General features: G+C 47.8%; 1 protein-coding gene across 2 annotated transcripts in view; it reads right to left on the minus strand.

The window, feature by feature from the left end:
• KANK1 (KN motif and ankyrin repeat domains 1) overlaps positions 1-20,516 on the minus strand; it is a 251,644-nt gene that overhangs the window by 205,849 nt on the left and 25,279 nt on the right. For both annotated transcript variants that reach the window (XM_056106909.1, XM_056106908.1), the window contains exon 2: positions 8,618-8,716. The gene's annotated coding sequence lies outside the window, so the exon portion shown is untranslated. The remainder of the gene's footprint in view (positions 1-8,617; positions 8,717-20,516) is intronic.

Raw genomic sequence — 20,516 nt, forward strand, 5'->3', positions numbered from 1 at the left:
CACACAATAGGCAGCCAGGCCACCTGCTTGGGGATTTGTGCGCTGGCTTCCGAGTTCCTCTGTCATGGAGTCACTGCCACTTGTCCCCCAGAGGACACAGAGGGGAAAACAAAGGCGCCAGGTGGCACAGACAAAAGGGAGGAGTAGGGAGGCTTTCCCTCCACACCCCGACAATGCAGCCCGCAGGCCTCTGGGGAAGCCTCAAGCTGTGTGCTGAGACCTTGGGAGTCCAGCGAGGAAAAGGAAGGAGGAAACGGTCCGTCCCCATGACTGCCCCGCCGCTTCTCCAAAGAGAATCAAAGTTGTTAACGACGAAACGGTCCTTCCATGTAGTACCACTTGTATGTGAATTTCATGACTTCATCTTTTCTAACAGCTACATAGTACTCCAGTGTGCCATGGCTTGGAGGCCAGCCGCACACGCTAGGGGAAAAGGCAGCTCAGAGAGAGAAGGGAGCACCAAATAAAGGGTGTTGGGAGGATCCTCCCAGGATGGGAGAGGCATGCTGAAAGTAGACTATGGACAGAACATGAGTGCCACTCAATGCCTCTTTTGCAGACACAACACCCAAAAGGAGAGAGAGAACATAAGGGAATGTCCTGCCACAGCTGGGGGGGATGGGTGTGGGAGGGATACTGGGATCCATGGTGGTGGGAAATGGACACTGGTGGAGGGATGGGTATTCGATCACTGTATAACTGAAACCCAAGCTCAAAAATTTGCAAGTCTACAACTGTACCTCACGGTGTTTCAGTAATAAAAACTAACTAAATAAATATGATGAAACGGTCTTGAGACACTGGAAATTCCCCCTACCAATGTAGTCCTGATCTGTCACCAACAACTCCATGGCCATTCTCTTGTCTGACATAGTGGAAGAAACATAAAAGGGAGCCTTGGCAGAGGGAGGCACCACCACTGTTCGCTGTGTGAAGGGTTCTTCCCGGGAGGGCTGAGGGGAAGTCAGTTCCTGGCCTGCACGCCTCCAACAGACCTCAGCCAACCGGGGAACAAAGCCCGCAGGAGTGCTTCGATAGGGCAATTCTCTGCCTTCCTTCAGAAAGTTCTGCAGCAGGATCCTTGGCAGAAGAACCCCCAAAGTCAGAGCGAGAAAGCAGAAAAATCAGAGAGAAAAGGGGAAAAGTGAACCTTCAACTAGGCAACCTTGTTTGTTTTCCCAAGTGGGGGGAGTGGAGGGGGATGAGGAAAGAAATTTCTTTGGAAATCTTAGTAAGGTTAACACGAAAAGAGCAATTTATAAGATCACATTCACAATGTTATGCAACGCCTAGTTCTTTGACCAGGCTATAAAATTCATGCTACTCCGATCTTTACACTTTTCCTTTTTCCACATATATTTATGGGAATATATCCATATAAACATTTATCCAAATAATAAATATGTTAGCATTCTATTTTCATACTTGTTCTTGTCGGATATTTTTTTTTTTCTTTTTGGGTCACTCCCAGAGATGCACAGGGGTTACTCCTGGCTCTGCACTCAGGAATTACTCCTGGCGGTGCTCAGGGAACCATATGGGATGCTGGGAATTGAACCTAGGTCGGCCGCGTGCAAGGCAAACACCCTACCCGCTGTGCTATCACTCCAGCCCCTCTTGTCGGATATTTCTGTTATTTATTGTCCAAGAACTCCAAGAAATTAAATAGGATTTCCATGTGTAGTGCTGAGTATTTAATAGTCTACAATGACCTGCAACAAACACAGAAATAGGGTAACTGATATCACTGACAAATGCTTTAGGAAGTCTTCTGTTTTGGTGGCCTGAAGTGAGAAGAACACTTAAAAGTCATTTCTACTGAGGGTCTGCAATATGATTCAAGGATGACTGCTGATATCCTGAAGATATAAGGATTATCTTACATTCCCTGGATTGATTACCTCCTCCCAACAAAATATTCTTTCCCCCAGGAAGTACCACAAAGAATGCTTAGTAGGATTACAACCTAATCCTTTTTAGTTTATAGAAGGATTTGACTAAACCAAAAGACACAAGAAATAGTCTTCTTAACTCTAAAGACTCATATGCTTTTGTCATGATTTAAAAAAAAATGTGGATTTCACAGCACGGAAAACTTGAAGAAGAGGATACACTATTGTATTTCCCATAGGCCTGACAGGGAAAAGAAAATGAGGCAGAGAAATCAAGCTCTTTCATGTTGAGGTGATCACTGGCCCTGTCATTACTAGAACTAAGATTTTACAGCAATCCTTTTTAGCCTCAAACTTTCCATTCTCTGCCCACCACCAGTGTCCCCTTTCACCTCTTGACCCACCATGGACACTTAGAAGCTTCAGTGTATGACATTATTTTTTTTTTTTGCTTTTTGGGTCACACCCGGCGATGCACAGGGGTTACTCCTGGCTCATGCACTCAGGAATCGCTCCTGGCGGTGCTCGGGGGACCATATGGGATGCTGGGAATGAACCCCAGTCAGGTCACGTGCAAGGCAAACGCCCATCACTCCAGCCCCAGTCTGGCTTTTTTGTTTATTTATTTATTTATTTGCTTTTTGGGTCACACCCGGCGATGCACAAGGGTTCCTCCTGGCTCTGCACTCAGGAATCGCTCCTGGCGGTGCTCGGGGGACCATATGGGATGCTGGGAATCGAACCCGGGTCGACTGTGTGCAAGGCAAACACCCTACCCACTGTGCTATGGCTCCAGCCCCGACATTATTTCTTAAGGCTGCAGGCTAAGTTAGAAATACAGAAAGCAAGCTTAAAGAATTTGTATAGAAAGAGAATTCTGACCACCAATCCTATCTTTTTAAGCTAAACAAAACAGCAATATAATAGAAATATATATATATTAGGTCCCCCTTGCAGAAATTCATTCAGAAAGAACATGCCAACCACCAAGGCATAGCTCACCTTCAACATGGTCAGTTGCTCCATTTCAACCCATGCCCTCATCATCTGAAAAAGCGATGTTACCTGTTCTTATCCCAAACGTGTGTTGTCTTACACACACACAAAAAAATCAGTATGAAGCTTGTTCCGTTCTTTCAAAGGCACAGTCGCAGGGTAGGATATTTCTGAAAGCAAACAGGCAGCTTTGCTCTGTCAACTCATCCAGGACTCTCCAAGGCTGTTCTGGGAGTTCAAGTGTTTCCCCATTGACAGTCTGTTAAAGTAGATTTTCTTGTTCACTGGGTCCGGGACCCTGCCAGCCTCCCATCAGAAGGGGCTCACAAAATTTAGCCAGCACCCTTTTGTGTTGTGCAAAAGACAGATTACCAAGGGAGCAGCCAGCCTGTCAGAGCGGGCTCATCCTGCAATTCGAGAAGGCTGAAAAAGGACACCGAGAGAGGGACTTGCTAATTAACTCTTCTCCTCATCAGCCCCAGACGTTTCAGGCAGTCGCTGATGTGGGAACACAGTTTTGACATTGTGGAGGGAATGACTTGATTTCTTCCCCCAGATTCTGGGAGAACGGCTGCAACCCAACCCGGATGAGAACCATTTGTATTCCTTCCTTCCCAGTCAGAAGCCAGGCTCCTGTCCAGAGGCAGGGAACAGTTCCTGCCTTTTCCCGACGACGCCTCATGGCGCAGGGACCGCCAACAGAGCGTGCATTCAAGTCTTACCAAGCGAACGCTGAATTATGGGCTCCCGTGGATGAGCCAAAGGAACATCTGTCTCTCGGCTGCCAAAAAAGAGAATGTCCTGAACGATGGCATCCAAGCACAGACACCCTGCCCTGCGCCCAGGGACAGAAATGCGGACCCGAGATCCCTTGCCTAGCAGTCTGGGTGGAAGCAAGGACTGCGAGGAAACAAACCGTGGAAAAGCCACAGTCCGATGGCTACCGACAACAGAAGGGTGGGAGGTCACAGGGAAACTGCCACCAACCAGCCAAGGAGCCTGTCACTCCTGAGCCGAAGAAATGGTTTCCAGGGACTCCCTCAGCCTACACCCTCTCCTCCTGGCTGACAATCTGCACTGCATGAGTTTTTGATGGAGGGCTTTCTGTTCATTTGGGGGGCAGCATCACCGGCCGCCACTATCTAGTCAATGTCCAAAACCATGTCCACTCAGGCCAATGTCAACCCCCCAGGGAGCAAAACTGTCCCAGACTGAGAAGTGCTGATCTACCCTAAACCCCTCAGAGCTCAGGGGAGCGAACTGGGCACTACTCAAGGGCGTCTGTGAAGGTGCAAAGCAGAGCAGACGTGTGCCCAGGTCCCTCCCTCAGGGCAAGAGCGCTCTGCACCAAGGCTTCCAGGGGGCTTGCTGGAGGAGCACTGGTCTGCCACACTCCCACACTCCACTCCTCCTCCCACCCCGGTGGGCCCCAGCAGCCACCGGGTCCTTAGAATGGTCCAGCGAGTCCACCACAGGACAGGACACTGGTGGCTTCCCTCCTTGACAAGCACCTGACATGCTCCCTCTCTCGGCACCCCTCACCCCCAACTCCTGTGAAGCTTACTCTCCCAGGCTCTTAATCTCCAGGGCTCTTACTCCCCCGGGCTCCTACTCCTGCAGGCTCTTACCCTCCTGGGCTCTTACTTTCCTGGCCTCTTACTCCCCCGGGCTCTTACTCTCCCAGACTCTTACTCCCTGGGGCTCTTACTCCCCTGGGCTCTTATTCTCCCAGACTCCTCCTCTCCAGGTCTCTTACTCCCTTGGGCTCCTACTCTCCTGGTTCTTACTTTCTCACTCTCCCTGGTTCTTACTTTCCAGGGTTTTCACTCTCCAGAATTCTTACTCTCCCAGGCTCTTTTCTCGAGGCTCTTTTTCTCCCAGGTTCTTACTACTTCCGGTTCTTATGCACCCTGGTTCTTCCCTGGGTTGTTACTCTCCAGCCTGGTCTGAAGTTGGGCTCCATATCGTCCTTCGGAGAATGGCCTTACTAAGCAACATGACTACCAATGCAAAGGAGGCCTTAGCAAAGGGGTAGTCAGATGAAGCAAAATACGAAATCCTCAGGATGGAGGAGCCTGAATGGAGCCTCCTTCTGTAGAAAGGGCTGGGGAGCCCATTCTGGGCAGGTGTCCAGGAGCAAACGGACAGACATAGACGTTAAATAGAGAAATATCCAGTTGCCTGAGTTGAAGCAATGGGGAGTTAGCGTGCTTTTTTTTTTTTAAGCGACTATTTTGTGAACTGTCCCTACTAGTTTTCTGCTGGCAGTTGGCACCACCAGCAGTTATGAACACTTTGGCATCATGAGAATAAAAAAACAATCAGATCACGGGGCTGGAGTGATAGCACAGCGGGTAGGGCGTTTGCCTTGCACGCAGCCAACCCGGGTTCAATTCCCAGCATCCCATATGGTCCCCCGAGCACCGCCAGGAGTAATTCCTGAGTGCATGAGCCAGGAGTGACCCCTGTGCATTGTCAGGTATGACCCAAAAAAGCAAAAAAAAAAAAAAAAAACCAACCAATCAGATGAGGTCTGACACCTCCCCCTCACACACACACAGAGCTACCACCAAGTCACCCCCCATAAAGAGACAGCAGCAGTGAGATGAAGACTTGGGACAAGTCCCCAAATGATACAACTACACAAAATTATTAGTCATGAGTTGGGGTGAAAAGTTAACTTTTTGTGGCACTACTGTCCAACATTTAAAGACTGGTAGAAGGGGGGTGAGGGGTGGTGGGAGGGATACTGGGATCAGTGGTGGTGGAGAATGGGCACTGGTGGAGGGATTGGGTACTCGATCATTGTATGACTGAAACGTAATCACGAAAGTTTGTAAGTCTGTAACTACACCTCACGGTGATTCATTAAAAAAAAAATTTTTTTTTTTAAGGGAAAGAAAATAAATAAATAAATACTGGGAGAAATCAACGAGGAAGGAAATAGGAAGTAGCCTTTACAGGAAACACTTCCACCAGCACTTCTGATGCCCACTATCTCAGCAGGGGCACCCTCTCTGGGACCCAAGGACGCTGAGGGAAAGGCTGTGCCCACTTTACATAGAGGCAAACTGAGGCCGCCCAATTCAGACAGACTCATCCATCAAGTCAGTCTCCTAGCCCTGGGTTCCACACTGACTCTCAAACAAGCAACGGAGCATGGAAGAACGCAGGACCCAACGACAGAAACCCACCTGCTGGCAGGGACCACCACGGGTCTCTATAATTAAGTCAGGAATGTTCCATCTGGAGTTATTTGCTGTCAATTTGGTTTTAAAAATAGCCCTGGCCCGAGGCTTTCGAGGTACCTTGGATCGCTTGTCAATCACAGAGCCGCTGCTACTGAGGAACTGAAGGTCTTCCTGGACACTGACAGCCCCAGTCTGCTCCGTGTCTGTCTCTCCTTTTACAGCAGTTTTCCATGGATGGGGGTGGGAGGCAACCCTGGGCGTCCCTGCACACTGCACACAATTTCCCACCTAATTGCCTGAGAAAACACCTTTCCTGAGCACTTATCCTAGGTCAAAGAGCTTTCCCTTTTCAACCCCCTCGGCTGCAACTGTGACATCCATTCTAGAGAGCTGAGAGGGAGAGGTGGGGGGATGGGAGCCTGGGTTCTCTCCTCTCCCCATCACTCCCACCCTACCTCCGGGCTGCTGCCTGCGGGTCAGTGCTCCTCCTCCGGACAACCAAACTCACAAGATACATGAGAGACTACTTGGGAGGAGATGCTATGCTGTGCCAAGTGAGAAGGAAAAGGAAGGGATCTTCCAAGAAATCAAATCTACATGCAGAGAAGAAACTGTATCTACTACAGCAAGAACAAGGAGAAGAAACAGTATCTACTACAGCAGAAGAAGAAACTGTATCTACTACAGCAAGAACAAGGAGAAGAAACAGTATCTACTACAGCAGAAGAAGAAACTGTATCTACTACAGCAAGAACAAGGAGAAGAAACAGTATCTACTACAGCAGAAGAAGAAACTGTATCTACCACAGCAAGAACAAGGAGAAGAAACAGTATCTACTACAGCAGGAGAAGAAACTGTATCTACTACAGCAAGAACGCATCCAAGGACTGGAGATAAGAGGCCACTCATCTTGCACACCGCTGACCCGAGTTCGATCCCAGCACCCCATGTGGTTCCCCTAGCCCAGCCAGGAGTGATCCCTGGGTGCAGTGCCAGGAGTAAGCCCTGAGCACTACTGGGTGAGGCTCAAAAACCAAGCAAACCAAAATAACAACAAAAGGAGCAATAGCACAGTGAGTAGGTAATCTGATTGGCATGCAGCCGCCCCGGGGTCGATTCCCAGCATCCCATATGGTCCCCTGAGCACCCCCAGGAGGAATTCCTGAGCGCACGAGCCAGGAGGAAGCCCTGTGCATCACTGGGTGTGACCCAAAAAGAAAAAAAAAAAGAAATAACAACAACAAAAAAATCACATCTAAGTCAGAAGAGTAGAAAAACAAAGTCCTTAAGGAGATTTTTCAGCTGCAGTTGGACCACTGAGTGGGCTGGGTAAACGCCTGGAGGAGGGCGGTTCTCTACATCATAGGATCTTCAGCAGCACCCTGACCTCAAGCCACTAGATGCCGGTAGCAACTTTCTTCTGAATCACGAGGATCAAGAATGTTTCACACACTGCCAGATGCTTCTGGGTGGAACTCCTCTTAATTCCCCCATCCGAGAATCGCTAGTCTTGTAAGAATGGTGCTGTAATACATGGCCTATCTAGGCATTTCAGATCCTTCAGTGCACGCGTCCAGAGTTCTGCTTTACCTTATTAAGGCACGGACAATTATATGCGGAATTAAAACCATACAAGAAAATAAAGAGCCTGCCCCTCCCCCGCCCCATTTTTCCAAAGGCCATTAGCACTATCAAAAAGACAGTGTTTACATTCCCCCAGACCTGTGGATCTGTTGAAAAATTAATTTATCCCAACCATTCTTTGATCTTCCAGCAAATTATTTCCTGAGACAAGATTTAACTTGTGAGAGCCCGCCAGGCTAACCAGCTGTCAGAGCGGAACTAGCATCAGATTCCAGGTGGCAAGCGGAGAGGGGGCTCCCCAGCCCTCCCCCCCCCCGCCCCCCGCCGAGGGTACCCTACTGGATAACACACCAAGTATTGTGGATCAGTCCAATTTTCCCATGTTAAAAAAATAATAATAATAATAAGAGGTTCCACTGGCATTGCATCTTAGTTTTGTCTTCAGAGGAGAAAGAGATTTTTAGGCGGGTGTCCATTTCATGGGCTAGCACTGGTATTGCAGGAACGACAGCAGCGTTTCACTGCTTGGTTTTTACGTCAGTTCTGACTCTCTCCATGAGGAGGAGAGTCACAATCCCAGCGATGCTCTTGCCGTCCCCAGGCTTCCAACAGCTCTTGCTTATCACTGGTTTGGCCAGTTTGGAGGAGGCTGCATGCCAGATGGGAGGAATGAGTCCTGAATCAAATGTTTGTTCTCTTAGACATCACGTGTGTGGCCTATAGAGGTACACTGGACAACTAAGACCAGAGGGCGAATTGCTCTCTATTTACACCTGACCTCGAATGGGGGAATTATGACACCCCCTTTGAGACACACACACACACACACACACACACATACACACACACACACACACACACACACACACGATTCCCAAACCCATCACAAGGTTATGTTATATGGCAAAAGAAGACTTGAAGTTAAGGTCTTCTGAGTGTGGAAGTTCATTTACCTGAGTCATCGGGGCTGGACCACTGTTCTCATGAGTCGTCAGAAGCAAAGGGCCAGGATGGCAGAGAGACTGGACAGCAGGAGAAGCCACAGGTGAAATCTGAAGCATGAAAGGAACTCAGATCATTAAGGTTTCTTAGACTGTGGGTCATGACCCCACATGGGGTCGTGTTACTGCATATGACTGTAGCACTGTCCTCCCGTTGTTCATCGATTTGCTCAAGGGGGCACAGTAACGTCTCCATTGTGAGACTTGTGGTTACTGTGTTTGGCATATCGAATACGTCACAGGTAGCTTGCCAGGCTTTGCCGTGCGGGCGAGATACTCTCAGTAGCTTGCGAGGCTCTCCGAGAGGGGCGGAGGAATTGAACCTGGGCCGTCCGGGTTGGCCGCGTGCAAGGCAAACACCCTACCCGCTGTGCTATAGCTCCAGCCCTAGGAATTATGACAAATCTTAAAAATTTGCTTAGAAATAAATCTCCTTAAAGGGTTATTATCAGTAAATATTTGATTTTTTTTTAATTCACCTATATACCCAGGTCGCAGAAATTTCTCCTTTCAGAAAGGAGCTGTGAGTGGAAACCACGTAAGGATTGCCAGCAAAGAAAGAACAGGAGGTCTTAAATCAAGGAACACCAGGCCCTCCGGAAACCAGGCACATGAAGTTGAATTGTCTCCTTGAACCAGCCCTGCTGAGCTCTTAGATTTGATTCTACTAAGATTTCTGCAGATTTCCTGACCTTCAGGACTGGAAGACAACATATCTATGTTGTTTTAAGCATGAAATTTGTGGGTTTGGATATAGAAGGCTTAGGGAACTAAAACAGATTTTGGCCCCTGGAAGTGAAATGTCTCCGTAACAAAGAGCAAGCAGTGGGGCTGGAGCGATAGCACAGCGGGTAGGGAGTTTGCCTTGCACACGGCCAACATGGCCAACACAGGTTCGATTCCCAGCATCCCATATGGTCCCCTGAGCACCGCCAGGAGCGATTCCTGAGTGCATGGGCCAGGAGTAACCCCTGAGCATCACCGGGTGTGACCCCAAAAAGCAAAAAAAAAAAAAAAAAAAAAAGCAAGCAGTGTGGGTGCAGTTTTGGAGTACAGCAGACGGTGCATGCTGAAATTTTAAGGTGAATTTAAAGGAGAATGGTGGGAAAAGTCCAGCTTATTTTGAACAGACATGTTCAAAAAGTATGGGCATTAAAAGCTGTTGGGGAGGACTCAGAGAAGAGCATGAGAGATAAAACATAACTCTCCTTAAAAGATACTGAAGTTGAAAGAAACCAGACCCGAGCTCTAGCACAGTGCTGAGGGAGCTTGCCTTGCCAGCGGCCAACCTGAGTTCTATCCCTGGCACCCCACAAGGAATGATCTCTCAATGCAATGCCAGGAGTCAGTCCTGAGCACTCCTGAGCAGTCTTGAGCACTGCAAGGTGTGGCCCAGTCCCAGCCACCCACCCCAAAAAAGACAGAGAAACCACAGAATACCCCCTTTCTACCATACACTATCCACTGAGTTCTAATAAATAAACCCGCAACTTGGAAGAAGGCCCCTCACAAATCAAGGTGATTGTGCAGTACCCAGAAGCTTTCCTGCCGTTTCTCTGTTATGGGGAGGCAGACGACCGGGCCGCACTGCCTCTTCGAACTGTAGGCAGAGATGAGCACAATGCCTGGCTCCTCGGCTGGGGGACAGCACATGAAGGGATGCCCCCAGCAAGCCTCGGCTCAGAGCCGGGCACAAAGCAGCCGTTCAGAACTGCCGGCTTCGTCGCCCCCCCCCCAAAAAAAAGTTTACTGGAGAAGTATTTGCATGCTTCTGTTCACTGCAGAAGTATCTGCATGGCTCTGTTCACTGCAGAAGTATCTGCGTGCCTCTGTTCACTGCAAAAGTATCTGCCTGCCTCTGTTCACTGCAGAAGTATCTGCGTGCCTCTGTTCACTGCAAAAGTATCTGCCTGCCTCTGTTCACTGCAGAAGTATCTGCGTGCCTCTGTGCACTGCAGAAGTATCTGCCTGCCTCTGTTGACTGCAGAAGTATCTGCCTGCCTCTGTTCACTGCAGAAGTACCTGCCTGCTTCTGTTCACTGCAGAAGTATCTGCATGCCTCTGTTCACTGCAGCACTAGTCACCTGAGCCAAGATCTGGAAACACAAGTGCCCAAGAACAGAGGAGTGGACAGAGAAAGCGCAGAGTGAGCACACAATGGAGTACACACGAGGGAATACTCAATCGTGCGATAACATGAAATCCTGCAGATCGCTCTGCTGCGGAGGGACCCCGGAGGGGATTATGCTGAGCGCAGTGAGTCAGGGACTCACAAATACCCACTGACCCCTCTCAGAGGCGGGGTCTAAAGACACACAGGAAGGGCATCAACAATGGCCTGTAACACCAAGAGAGCTGGACTGCAGGACTGAGTCTGCTGAGCGGCAGGGTGGAGGTAGGGGCGTGATGAGAGGGACCTGGAGACAGAGGTACAGGGACACTGGCACCCTGTGTGCTGGGCGTGGGGTAGCAGCACGGTGTGCGGAAACATTACTCTTGATGATACTGTGAATCAAGGTGCCGAAAGTTTCTGTCCAGTTGTTTGGGTTTGTTCGTCTGCTTTGGGCTGTCAGCTCTGGGGCTGGGGGCCAGGACACTGCAGTTTCGGCGTGAGTCTAGCACGCGCCCAGCCTGGGCTTGATCCCGGCACCACAAGGCCTCCTGAGCATTGCCAGCTGCAGGTCTAGAGGCCGCGGGCCATTGCCACGGGTGGCCCTGAGACACACCCCCCCCCCCCCCCAGTACCCTGGGCTGGCCCAGATATCTCAGGCACCACAGGACCCGGGCAGCACCACATCCTCGAGCCCTTGTGTTGAACCACCTGGTTGGTCAAGTACTGCTGGCAGCAGCCCCAGGACCCCTGACTGCTACTTGGAGGAATCCCCACTTCCCTTTCCAAAACCAGACCAGCTCTTTCTCTGACCTGGTCTAATGAGAAAAAATACCCGGACAGGAACGTTTCTACCTTTCTCCCCCAGGAAAGCCAGTGACGAGTGCCCCCTAGGAAAGAAAGAAGGCGACAGGAGGCCACGTTACAGAAGTCAAAAGCAAGCTTTGGGGGCTGGAGCGATAGCACAGCAGGTACGGCGTTTGCCTTGCACGCGGCCAACCCAGGTTCGATTCCCAGCATCCCATACGGTTCCCCGAACACCGCCCGCAGTGATTCCTGAGTGCAGAGCCAGGAGGAACCTCTCTCTGAGCATTGCCGGGTCAAAGTCCAAAAAGTCCAAAAAAAAAAAAAAGCAAGCTTTGGGGATTCAACGAGGCCATTCCAAAAGGCCAGGGACAGATGACCCGAGGCCAGGGGACGCTGTGGAAGGTGCCAGAAAGCAAGAAAGGAGGCTGGGCTGTTTCTTCAGGCGACTCTTTTGCGGGACACTTGCCAAGCACAGTTTGAGGAGACTGGGTAGAAATACTGAGCCACTGGCGGTGCCAACTTGGACAGGAAGTGATATGGCTGGCTCCCACGATCCAGCAGTCAGCAGGAGGGGGTGCAGGGGGCACCCTCAAAGAAAGAGATTTCTAATTCTCTAGCTGGCCTCCTACCCAGCCTCCCCTCTGGCCCGCCTCCTCCCATTTTTACCCACGGAATTACAACACACAACAAAAATTAAAAGATCACAATTGTTCCTACATGGGCAAAACACAGCAAAAATTTTCAGACACTCACAGAACTTTCTTCTTGAGAAGGGTGATCCACACCCCACCCCTGATGTTATCTTTTTTTGTTTTTTTCTTTCCTGTTAGGTGCTTTTTATAAAGCTCCTGGGAGAAGATATCTTGGGGTAGGAAAAAAAAAAAGGGACTAGAGCATTTGAATGATCTTGCTGTGCTCTTGAAAGGTAACTCATTCCTGAAGATTAGCAGTCAAGAGTGAAAGGTCAGCCAGCAGGCTACTGCAGGACAAAAAGGGGGAAAGTTACCCTTGGAAGACTGAGATGAAAATCTAACAGTAAGGAAATAAGCGGGGCCAGGGAGGGAGGGTAGGAGGGATGGGGACATGGTCCAGTGGTATATGGCACCTGTGATGTGTGTGTGAGGCCCTGGCTTGATTCCTGACACCGCCAATACCAAGAAAGAGAGAGCAAGAAATTATAGTCTGCTAGATATAGATGCATGGCAAGACAGAGATGTTTTGTTTGCACACATTGTGTTTTCTGCTTCAGAAATGTCCCCTTTTCTCTAAGAAATGTTCTCAGCGCCTGCTGAGAGATAAACTTCTGGCATTACGGTCTGTGGGTAATAACCCGCCCTCCCCTCCCCCCCAGATATGTGATTAAGACACAGATTTTTATGGGCAAAGCACATGTCCCCACTGAACACAATAATGCTTTGAAAAAGAGAGAAAGAGAGAGAGAGAGAGAGAGAGAAAGAGAGAGAGAGAGAGAAGAAGTTGCAAAAGTTCTTCCAACAATCCCATTGTTTCAGACTCACAAGCTGGAAAAACGTACATTTCTGCATGGCATTTTCTGAATTTCCATGAGTTGGGAAGTTCTAAAGGCGCTTTCTTTAACACTCCCACCATTTATTACTCAGTGTCCTTTCCATCAACCCAGAGAAGTAATTATCACAGCCTAGGCCTTATTTGGGTGCCTGAGACGCAACTCTTACCTCTGCCAACCCTGGTCCTTGTTCCCGTTTCTGCAAAGCGCTACTAACCCTTGAGAACGGGGAAAAAAATAAACAAACAAACAAAAGTAGGGTGAGAGGAGGACCATGTGCTTCTCTCAGCACCTTCTTCACCCAAATCTGCAGAATCTGGGAGTGTCTGCTAGTAAAATTCCAGATGGTCCCGCAAGGATGTTGGTGCCCAGTGAGTCTGTTTTGTTTTTCATCAACAAGAGAAAGGAGAGGAGACTCAAAGACAGATTATGAGCTCAGCTGCCGAAAACACCCGTAGCCTACTTTATGGAGAGAAAAGTGAGCAGGTGGGGGAGACCGTGCGAAGAACTCTGTGACCTTTTCTTGGACTTACTCTACCAGGAGCTGGAGGGGATCCCCATACTTGCTAGTATTGATCCGGTCTCGGAGACAGCCCTGACTTATCTCCAGCAGTGCTTCCCTTCCACCAGGATGGCCCAGACAACAGCACGTAAAACAGGAAGTCTGGAAGTGACAGGGGTCAAGGGACAGGGACCTCGAGCTTGTGTGTGGTGCAGAGGTGAGGGGTGAGGTGTCTGCACACATTTAAACCATAGACTCATGCTACAGAGAGCATGGGACCCAAACTCCAAACGTTAAATTAAAAAAAAAATGTATCTGTCAAGTGTTCAGGTCTGGGGTAGGAAGAAACCTGGGGTCATAGGTGGACGGATGAAGATATGGGGTGGTGGGATTAGAGGTGGGAACATGGTACCCCTGAAACAACTTTATAAACAGTGTCGAAATTTTATTTTATTTATTTTTTGCTTTCTGGGTCACACCCGGCAATGCACAGGGGTTACTCCTGGCTCTGCACTCAGGAATTACTCCTGGCGGTGCTCAGGGGACCGTGTGAAATGCTGAGAATCGAACCCGGGTCGGCCGCATGCAAGGCAAACGCCCGATCTGCTCTGCTATCGCTCCAGCCCCAGTGTCAAAATTTTTTTATTATATATATATTAAATTATTTTTTAATTTGTGGTTCGAGTAAGTCAAATAATTTAAGATGGGACGATCTTAAGGGTTTGTGAAGAAAAGAAAATTTCTGTTTCACATGCAAAAGAGATGTCAGCTATTAAGACCTGAGGCTGGGTCGGACACTTTCAGTACTCTGTCCATTATTTGATCTGTTCCTTACAAAGAATGCAGGAACAGTCTTGGAATTCACTCTCCAGTTGAGGAAACTGCACCGCAGAAGGATTAAGCACTCCGGAAATCACCCAGGTGAACCCCAATTCATGCTCTTAGCCCAGGATTAGCATCCATAATATACCGTGATTAGCAACCGACTTCACAAATGGCTCTGACTCCTCCACAAATTGCCCTGTGGCTTCAACAAATTTCACTGACAAAATTAATGATTATCTCCTTTTTCCAACAACCTTTGTTCTGCCCATGGAAACCTCATACTCTCAGCTTTGTCTCCTCCTGGCAATAACTCACAGTATCTCCCTGGCACTCGCTTCAAAGCAATGCAAATATTCCAAAGTGCCTTCCTCGGGGTCTCCATCACCGCGGGACAAAATCCAATTCCAAAACTGCCCTGACCAGCAAACTGCATGGGGCCAGATGCCCCATTATCTCCAGCAAGTTCCCCAGCCTCCCTTGGGCACCTCCCTGCTCGCTCCTGCAGCTGTGTATACAAGGTTTATGACCCCACAAAGGCCGGTTCTGCTTTCCAGCCAAGAGATAAGAAAAGCAGGGCTGACAGAGATGTTGCCATTCCTCAGGAAATCTCTCACCTACTCCTGAAGCCTAGAAGCACATTCTTCATAATAAACTAAAAGAACGTTACCGACTTGGCTTCTGAGGCGTGCCAAGCTAGTGTCTGGAGACGGCATTTTAGTGCCAGGCCATCCCAGGGAATTAATCTGTTCCCTTCACCTCCACTTACCCTCTCCTCCCAAAGAAGCCTGATGAAAAGATGAAAAATAAGGAATGTGGTTTAGGTTTGGAGCTTCAATGGTATAGACAGGAACACCAAACAATCAGGAGGATGGTGGTTGCCAGTGGGAGGGAAAAGGGAAAGTGGAGAAGTATTTGATAACTATGATTTGTTGGGTTAGATGCACGTGAGAGGTGGATCGGGATGGCGGTTACACACAATATAAATGTACAATGTAAACACACATCCCTGTTCCGGGCTCTCAGCATTGCTAAAATGGCAACAGGCGCAACATTCAAATGAATGCGGCTTTTTTCGGTCTTCCATGTTCTTTCTTTTTTTTTTCTTTTGCTTTTTTTTTTTTAAATTGCAGTATCGTGCTTCACAACCCTCTTGATGATGGTTTCATGCATCCATCATTCCAGCACCACACTCCCAGAGTGCCTGCTTCTTCCCTCCGCCAATGTTCTCAGGGTCCCTTCCAGCCACCCCCTGCCAAAGACAAAGACATCCCACAGGACCCAGGGGGTACCACTTCTCCAAATCTATCTCCAAAACACAAAAACATCAACACAAAAGAATGCTGCCTTTTTCTCCCCCTCTGAGGCATTTCAGTTACAAAGGAAAGTGAGACCACTGGAGCACCTTTTAAACCAATCATCCAAGCATTTGATCCACAGAACCCCCTCCCCTGGTGGGGAAAAAAAATCACCATGCAGGAAGTGTTCACTTTAACACCAGCAACAGGTTATCAGAAACAGGGACTTGAATCACAAAGAGCTATAACCCAAAAGGTGCTTGGGTAACACTTCTGTCCCAAGTTAGCAAGGATGTCCTTCCTCTTTCCATGAAATGAAGCGAAACCAAACAGCATCTAAAGATCTGCCGTACACAGTGTCTTAAGTAGAAAGGACTGAACACAGAGCCCTGTTATGTGGACGCCCTAATCCCCAGCAGGAGAGCATCAGCGGGTGGGGGCCTCCGGGTGGCCATCAGGCTTAGACGAGGTCATGATGGGGGCACCAATGACGGGATTAGGGTCCTCAGAAACAAGGAAGACCGACCAGAGTGCATCTCTCCAGGGAAGCAGCAGGAAGACCGCCTTCTTCCTGACCAGGAAGCAGACTCACCAGAACCCTCCCTCCGGCATTCCTGAATTTGGCATCCTCAGTTTCCCCACCCTCTAGAAAATAACAAACAAAGGTCTATTGAGAAATAAATGTTGGGGCTGGAGCGATAGCACAGCGGGTAGGGTGACTGCCTTGCTGGCCGACCTGGGTTCGATTCCCAGCATCCCATATGGTCCCCTGAGCACCAGCAGGAGTAATTCCTGAGTGCAGAGCCAGGAGTAAGCCCTGTGCTTGGCCGGGTGTGACCCAAAAAGGGAAAGAAAGAAAGAAAGAAAGAAAGAAAGAAAGAAAGAAAGAAAGAAAGAAAGAAAGGTCTATGATTAGTATGTGTCTATTTAAACACAAGTCAGTGGTATTTTTGTTAAAACTGGACAAGCCTACTTCTTACATATCTGCTTGCATCCATGTTTGATTAGCATTCGAGCTCATTAGCTTCAGAAGAGAAAGATTTCTGTAATGTCTTAGCCCGGAGTAGGCTCCCTCTCGCTAACACAGAATCTCACAGCAAAGCCAAGCACGGCTGGGAGCAAGGGAATGGAGCCCCGTGGCAACTCTTTTTCCCACTCTCTGGGCTATTTTCAGAGAAGCCTGGAGAGGGTCTGCCAAAGGGATGTCACGGTTCAGAATGCATGGTCTCTGGCTCACTGCAGTCTCTTTCTTCATTTTAGACAAATGAAGGCTTTTCACTGAAGGACGGGTCCAGCGCTGAGGCACTCCAGCTGACTACTGATTGTGTAAACACTTGCTTCACCTGAGAAGGCACCAAGTCCACTCAGTGCTCACAGTCAACTCAATGTTCACAATTAACTCAATGCTCACAGTCAACTCCATGCTCACAATCAATTCAGTGCTCACAGTCAACTCAATCCTCACAATCAATTCAGTGCTCACAGTCAACCCCATGCTCACAATCAATTCAGTGCTCACAGTCAACTCAATACTCACAATTAACTCAATGCTCACAGTCAACTCAATGTTCACAATCAATTCAGTGCTCACAGTCAACTCAATCCTCACAATCAACTCAGTGCTCAGTCAATTCAATGCTCACAAACAATTCATTGCTCACAATCAACTCAGTGCTCAGTCAACTCAGTGCTCACAGTCAACTCAATGCTCACAATCAATTCAGTGCTCACAGTCAACTCAATGCTCTCAATCAATTCAGTGCTCACAGTCAACTCCATGCTCACAATCAATTCAGTGCTCACAGTCAACTCAATGCTCACAATCAATTCAGTGCTCACAGTCAACTCAATCCTCACAATCAATTCAGTGCTCACAGTCAACTCAATGCTCACAATCAATTCATTGCTCACAATCAACTCAGTGCTCAGTCAACTCAGTGCTCACAGTCAACTCAGTACTCACAATCAATCAGTGCTCACAATCAAATCTTACCATTCAATTCTCAAACTTAAAAATCATGCTGGTTTATCTACTGGCCTTGTTCCAGTGACTCAAAACAGATCTCCAAAAAGATCAAATAGCTGCAAAAATTTCTCAGATACAGGTTCCTAGCTGAGATGATCTCAGGAACAGGGGAGCGGGCCAGCACGCCTGCCCTAACAAAGCCCCGGAAGCTGTAGCTATGCCCCAAGGCAGGCTTGAGGGGTGGTTGGGAAAATGGAGACAATGGTGGAGGGAAGGTGCCAGGGGTGGTGGGATTGGCGTTAGAATATTGCTTGTGGGGCTGGAGCAACAGCACAGCGGGTAGGGCGTTTGCCTTACATGCGGCCGACCCAGGTTCGATTCCCAGCATCCCATATGGTCCCCCGAGCACCGCCAGGAGTAACTCATGAGTGCAGAGCCAGGAGTAAGCCCTGTGCATCACTGGGTGTGACCCAAAAAGAAAAAAAAAGAATACTGCTTGTAACAAATTATCGTGAACAACTCTGCAAACCACAGTGTTTAAGGAAAGTAGGGAGGGAAAGTTTTGCTGGAGCTACAGAGATAGTACAGTGGATATTTGTCTTACACCCTGGTTCAATCCCCAGCACCATATGTGGTCCTCCAAACCCCACCAGGGGTGATCCCAGATCACAGAGCCAGGAGTAAGCCCTGATCACAGCTGAGTAAAACATAACACAAACTGCTGTGAAATCTTGGATCTATTTAATCACTTTTCTCAAAGCAAGCGTCCTTACAAATGATTTTGTAAGTCAGCAGTGTGCCCAACAGTAAACGATTTTGTAATTTTTTATCCTTGTTAAGAAGGGCTGGAGCAATAGCACAGCAAGTAGGGTGTTTGCCTTGCACGCAACCGACCTGAGTTCGATTCCTTCATCCCTCTCGGAGAGCCCGGCAAGCTACCGAGAGTATCACACCCGCACAGCAGAGCCTGGCAAGCTCCCCGTGATGACGTATTCGATATGCCCAAAACAGTAAGAACAAGTTTCACAATGGAGACATTACTGGTGCCCGCTCGAGCAAATCGATGAACAACGGGAGGACAGTGACAGTGACAGTGAGGAGGTAGCTCAAAGGACTGCAGCATAAGCTTTGCATGCTGGAGGCCAGACCTGATCCCCAGCACCACATGGTACCCTGAGCTCCACCAGGAGTTACTCCTGAGCACTAAGCCAAGAACACTTATTGGGTGTGACCCCAAAACAATAACAAAATAATAGCAGTAAGTACCAGAGACCTTTGAACCATTCAAAAAAAATATTAAGAGGACTTTTTCTCTATTTGTCATTAAATGTAAAGGCTTTACAATAAATAGTTGATACACTGATCAATTTTAATGGAGAAATTAAAATTTTGTGTTTTTATAGTTTTAAACATAGCAGCATCGTATTTTTTTTCATATGTACTTGAAAAATATATATTCCAGGTATGTGTTGAGTGAGTTTCCTAGCAATGAACAATAAACTGAGAGCAATCCAAATTCTTCTCACAGATAAGGGATTCATTTCCTCCATTCGAATGCAGTACAACTTGATGACTAAACAGTTCAACAGCAAAAGCAAGCACAGTTCACTGTAAAGTTTATTACAAATCGTTTCTGCAATCCTGAAAAGACTCAAAACCCAGAGAGAAATGTATATGAAAATCACAGGGGATACACCATTCCTCGGCTATTAAAGTGGCAAAGATTAAGAAGTTTCATACCAAACAATGTGGGTCAGAACGTAAAGAAATAGGTGTTTTATACCTTGATGATGAGTGTATATTAGCACAGCTTGAACAGGAGGCACTGCAGGGAGGATCGATCTACCTGTGATGTGAATACATCTTGTGAATACATCAAGCCACCCGTGACGTATTCGATATGCCAAACACAGTAACAACAAAATCTCCAATGGAGACGTTACTGGGCCCCATCGAGCAAACTGATGAACAACGGGAGGACAGTGACAGTGACAGTGATGTCGAAAACTATAAAAATATAAGAACTGGACTTACATAGAAACCAAGACATTTGGTTACTTTAAAAAGCAAAACAGGATTATAGTACAAATATACATATCCACACCCAGTAATTTCACGTCAGGATTACATCACATTAGCACAATCATGTATGTACAAAATGATCTCACGAAAATCACTAAAAATAGTAAAATCAATAGGAAGTTCATTCAAAAAACAGCTGCATCTGTTAAAAGAAATACTGTGCTTTATGTTTAAAACTGGGCTGGAGCGATAGCACAGTGGGTAAGGCGTTCGCCTTGCCTGCGGCCGACACAGCCAACCCGAGTTCGATTCCTCCGCCCCTCTCAGAGAGCCCGGCAAGCTACCGAGAGTACTTCGCCCGCACGGCAAAGCCTGGCAAGCCAGCCGTGACGTATTCGATATGCCAGACACAGTAACAACAAAGTTTCCAAGGGAGACGTTACTGGGCCCGCTCGAGCAAATCGATGAACAACGGGAGGACAGTGACAGTGACAGTGATGTTGAAAACTATAAAAATATAAGAACTGGACTTACATAGAAACCAAGACATTTGGTTACTTTAAAAAGCAAAACAGGATTATTAGCTATTTGGTCAAAAATTCTGATACTTACATAAAGTTAATATATTTCAAGTATGTACTCATATTCCTCACATTCCTCTGTATGTTATGAACCACCGTATGCTATGAAAAGTCTTTCGTTAGGACAATCGGAAATGTATTATTCTTTAATCCTTGTCAAGGAGCAGTACTTCAATTTTTCTCTTAAAAAAACACTGTTTTTGTGAAGTTATAGTTAG

The sequence above is a fragment of the Sorex fumeus genome, unplaced genomic scaffold, assembly GCF_029834395.1.
Source record: "Sorex fumeus unplaced genomic scaffold, SorFum_2.1 ptg000149l, whole genome shotgun sequence".
In the NCBI taxonomy this organism is placed as follows: domain Eukaryota; kingdom Metazoa; phylum Chordata; class Mammalia; order Eulipotyphla; family Soricidae; genus Sorex; species Sorex fumeus.